The sequence below is a fragment of the Teleopsis dalmanni genome, chromosome 2, assembly GCF_002237135.1.
Source record: "Teleopsis dalmanni isolate 2A chromosome 2, ASM223713v2, whole genome shotgun sequence".
Taxonomy (NCBI): domain Eukaryota; kingdom Metazoa; phylum Arthropoda; class Insecta; order Diptera; family Diopsidae; genus Teleopsis; species Teleopsis dalmanni.
In genome coordinates this window covers 187858180-187864155 of record NC_051847.1, presented here as the reverse complement: position 1 = coordinate 187864155, position 5976 = coordinate 187858180, and positions in this window count along the sequence as shown.

Genomic DNA, 5976 nt, shown 5'->3' with positions numbered 1-5976 from the left:
TAACCTACATTATAATATATTTGTACTTAACATAGAATATGCTTATAACATATGCATATTTTTTATTGACAATTTTTCATTTAACTTATAAAATCTAACGATTCATAAAAAGATCATAAATCATGCAATAAACAAATTTCAAAATTTATTAATTTCATTTTTAAAATATGATTAATTTTTATTTATTATGCACATTATATATAGGCAGAGTAGAATCCTTTTCAATATGAAAGGAATGGAGGAGTATGATATGGAAGAGTACGAGTATTTCTAACAAAGCAAACAAGTAATATTTTTCAGTTCGACTAACAACACAATTGCCTCAAACGCACATACATAATACATGGTCGGAAGATACCACAAAAAATTTATACAAATGCCGTACATTCGTGAAGATACTACGCTTTACGCTTTTGTACTTTACTAGAAAAATCATTTATCATTTCCTTTCTTAATGTTCACAATATATGACATTCTACTAAGTCTCAATGCGCCAAGCCATACCGAGTCTCATAAGTCATTTTTGTAAAGTAAATAATTCATAATCGATTTTCAGCGCAAATTTAACATTAGAATCCAGCCAACGCCAACAGATAAAAAGGATACTAAAATTTGTAGCTGTGGCTGTGACTGTGACTGTGGTTGTGGTTGGTAGTTTAATAAATGAAAATGAAAACGAAAACGCTAACACAAACGCACGCAGTTGCAGCAATATTAAGGCAAGTTAGCCGCCGCAACATGAATTTATTAAAAATCTTCAAGGAAATTTGCGTTGAAATCGTGGAACGTAAATGCGTCCCTGTGCGTACAAAATCATCCAAATGAGTCCGGAGTAAAATGAAAATGTTAACAGGAAAACTCATATACGCCAATTCCCAGTTTGTTTGGCTGAAATTGCTTTTATTTACTTTAGTTGGTAGCAATACAGAGAAGGCATTAGGCAAACAATCGAAGATATTGAGTAAACAGAGTAGATCAGATCAGCAATGAATTAAAGTGATGATAAGAGATTCTTTTTCGAAGGTACGTTAACATTACGTGTGGTTGGTAAATATTATTAATAATTAAGTTATACGATAATGTGGTTTTATATGCAAGACGAAATAGGTATAGGGTAAAAATGTGTAGTGTTTCACATAGTATAGACAGTCAAAATATTCTATAAGTTAAAAATGAGCTAATTATCTCTTAGACATAATCTTCTTATAACTTTTGAAAAAATTAATAGAAAATCATTAAAAAAATATATGTAGATTTTGTTGCAATATTTATAAATGTAAAATATTTTACCATTACACTGAGTGCAAATTTCTAAATACAAAGGGATACACAATAGATCAAGCTGATCGCAGTGCATACAGACCTTAGCCTAAACCATAAACCATTACCATAAACAACACCATTTAATACTTTTGTTATTTAAGGGATTTGTATAATTACTTTCAAAACTGTTAATTTTACTTAATAAAGATCAAATACTTTTCATGCAACAACTTTATAAAATAAAAACTTTATAGTAAAGCGCTGGCAATTTAATACATAAAAGTAACTTTAATAAGAATAAGAAAAATTATTACTTTATGAAGTCTACTCATAATTTACTAAAATTAAAAGTCTTCCTTAATAAACTGTTATAAATTTTCTGTAAAAAATGAACAAAGATAGCGACCCTGCCATTCGACATATCTCTCTTGGCAACACGTTTTTAAATATCACACATTAGTTATGTTGAAGCTCTTTAAGCTAGTTCACTTGAGCACTTTTACTCTTTCTTAACTCGAGGTATTTTCAAAGTCCCTCTTTACGTCTTGACTGGATTATTGTTTATCACTGCATCATGCATCACACATTAGATTTTATTACATATTTGTTAGATATAAATTCATCATATATCTATCGTGATACAACAGATTATAACTAATAAATAAACTGCAAAATATATATAAGAAAATGACAATAATAATAATTATTTTCTAGTATATTTCGCTACAGAAATCTTTTTGAACAATCAAAGATAATGAATCCATCTAATAAAAAACATAATAAAAGAACTGATTTTTCTCAAGAAATAAAAGTGGGAGCAACTTGATACCTTTAGCTACAAGCGGTGTGTCCAGTGATAAATCTAATTGTTTTTTATGCTTGCAATCGGAAGCATCAATAGTAACTTAAGATTTTATAAATTTAGTAATAGAACTAAATTCAAATCTTCTTACCACTAAGCACACTAACATTTTCTCTAAGAAGTTAAAGAGAATTGTATCTCTATTAGGCATAAAATTGTTCCTATGTTCTTACAAATATTGTTCAGAAGTAGGAGCGTAAGTAAGATTATGCCAAGATAAGGGACTCTACTAAAACATATGTTTGTAATAGTGTTTTTGCAATGTATTATGTGTATCATATATTATCAAGGAGACAGTTCCCTAACCTTTTTCTCTTCAGTTACGCCACTAGTGAGACCCTTGTATTCGATGAATTGATGGATTATAAAAGATTCTAATCACTGCACACACTTAAGCAGACACTCAGCTAGCTAGATTATATGACACAAATAAATAAAAATATTCTAATTAAAAATATATTTAACTAATAAGAAGTTAAGTCAAGAAGTCAGTGCAGATATTCTTATTTTCAGCTGGAAAATTGGGTGATGATTATATTATGATTACTTTCTAAGATCACTTAATTCAACAATTTAACGATAATTGACAAAAACCTACTGAACTCATTTATGAACAAAGATGAGATACTGCGACTTGTGTTATGATCAAATATACAAACATTTATAATCCAAATTATTATTGTTTATCACCAAATATTATATTGTTTAATAAATCAACATGTTCATATTTTTTTAATATTTATGTTTTGAGTTTATCTAATAAATGTTAAATTAATTTTTTATTTTTCTTTTTTAACATATTATATTTTAATTCTATGCTTGAGTAGAGCATTGAGACCCTATGCTCCATGGGAGATACGGATAATGTTGATGATGATATTTTAATCATTTTCACTTAGTTTTAATATTTTTTTTATATATATTACAAAAATTCTATATATATAAAATATAAAATATAGAAATATTTGTATGAAGATATATATAAATGAAGATATATATAATAATATTTACCTCATTATATTCTACTCGTATATATCATATTCTTGTATATTCTGTGATTGTTTACTTTTTTTTTTTGATTTTTAATCATTTTCTTTTATTCTTCATGGTATTTTTTTTAAATATTTAATTATCATATATTAAATAATTATTATATTTTTTATTTCGCTTATAAGATTGTATGCAGATCTGAGGTAATTATTGCTTAGTCTGATGAGGTGATAAACAATAATCTAGTCAAGGTGTAAAGAGGGGTTTTGAAAATACCACGAGTTAAAAAAGACTATAAGTGCTATAAGTGCACTAGCTCAAAACAGCTTCAATATAATAATAAGATTGTTAGATATTTTCAAATCTTATTTTATTCGTTGTGAGTGTATGACTAAAATTTTTGTACCGCACTTCCTGACTCAACATAAGTGCATCAAAATACAATAATGAGATTCTTAAATAATTTAAACAAACCAAATTGCGATTTCCTGTTTACATATGTACACTTGTCGAAATAAAATTTGGCACATATGTACCTTTATGTGTGTTCATTAAAATATTTGCACATACACGTACGCAGTACCTAACAGCACCCAGTAGTGGTAGGGTAGCACCAATAAAGTCAAGAAAGTCCATTTTCAAAGTAAGTGTACCTACGCGTACTTAAGTTTTCATGGTTCGTTGCTTATGAAGCTGTATTCCTGCTGGCCACAGGATGTGCGGGATGTGCGCTATTCTATGCAAGTGCTTTGCTTATACCGCCAGCCGAACCCCACTAATGTGTCGGAAACCGCACATCATTAATTTTTAATTTTTACATTTTGTTGCACACTTAAGTGAATTTTATTTGGAATCGTGCTTTGAAATGAACAAAGAACAAAGGCCACGCCCCATACAATCAAATTAAAAATGCAATAGTTCGTAGGTTGTAGGTTGTAGGTTGTATGGCAGCATATATTTTTACTAGCAGCAACATAAGGACTTTAGGAGATTTTCACCTTTTTTATTTTGTGTTAATGCGGTTAACAAACTAACTACAAAGAGCATGAATGAAGTAGCTAAATAGCTTCAAGGAGTAATTTTAATTTACCCAAAACTTTTTTTATTGTTTTTTTTTTTCAGCTTTAAAAAATATTTTTAAATTTTATTAAAGATTTGTATTTTTCAATACAAAATAACTTAAATTAAGTTTAAATTTAAATAACCTTAATATATAATATATATTATTGTTAAATGTGAAAACTAATTAAGTTAAATATTTTTCAGTAATTAAAAATAACAAAAAAAACTTAGCAACTAAAAGATACTCATATATATTTGTATCTGTTTTTGAGTGTTTGCATTTTGTAAAAAATTTAATTAAATTTTCTATTTAACTTTCAATCTTTATAGTCTAATTTAAAATAAACAACTTTTATGTTATTTGTTAATAAATATTTTTTAAACACAAACAAAATATTTACTTTAATGTGCAGCAGAAGATATTCATGCATTTCCTTTCCAACGTTCAAGCAATTTGGTTTTCACTAATAGGAAATTCAATACACACGGCAGATACTTTTTGCTGGCAGCAAAACTCGTGTTTGGTGCACAAGTAAAGAAATTAAAATAAATAAATTAGAAAGACTAAAGAGATAAGCACCAAGGCAAATTGCTGTTATATACCCTGAAGAACAATTGCAACAGAAATGTTATCGGAAAATATCTCAGCAGTTAAAGGTAAACAGCATGCGCTGCATATAAATGCGAAAAATGCATTTTCCAGGCCGCACGTGCATGTCGTATGCCTGCTTGGCTGCTCGGTTGCCGTGTAACTTTAAAGAAGATAAGTGTACATTACGGAATGAAGAAAAGGTAGTGTCAGTTTCCTTACAGCTGCTGCCATGTTAAGGATCCTTTTCAAGTAAACTATATATGTGTAATTAATGAAGCTACAGGCATGCACGCAAATAGATTATCTGCCAATAATTCTAGCGTTAAGAAGCGCTAAGTATTGCACCTATTGCACCCATAAAGGAGGTTCAAAATATGGGGCTAACAAATATTGCATACACGCCCAATTATGTTTGGCAAAATTGCGTATGGATTACCTTCTAAATGTTAAGTTCTACCACAAATCAAGGCCAGAGGCATTAATTTGTTAAATTTGTTTAACAGTCAAATCAAGCACAGGTCACAATAAATTCTCTGAATTTTTGGCGCATGTTTTGGGCGTCGAACACAATTTTTTCGTAACCATTGCGTTGGGAAAAATTTTTTTTAAAGAAAATTCTTTTTTTTTTAAATGCAAAAAAAAAACTTATTAAAAGTAATTAATTTAATTGCAATAAATTTTTTTTCTTTTTAATCTAATGCTAATAGTGCAGAACTTATACTTATCAGTTGCGTTTAATTGCAAGTGACTAAGAATTTCGCAGAGTAATGCTTCCTTTATCTTTATTTTTCTATTTTCTCATTTTTTAAATCAATTATTTCAGTAAAAACAGATTGTAGTAAATTTAGTTTATATATTATAAATTGCACTTTCGAATAAATTTAGAAATTCAATTTGATGATTATTTCAATGTCAACGAAGTGATATCAGCGAGAAAGTTTATTGATGCACCGCACCTGTTACTTAAGAAAAAGCATTCAAGTCTTGCCAATCTCCTACCAAGAAAAAGTGAATTGCATTTTCACATTAAGTTACTAATTTCACTAGTTTATATTCACTAGAATTAATTAATGTATTTAATTATACAGACCAATATGCGAATATATATAAATAAACTCTAATGTGTAGGAAAAATTATTCTTAGTAAAGTAGGGGAACCATTTTTTTAAATTAATTTTTTGAATAAATAATTTGTAGTTTAAATGGG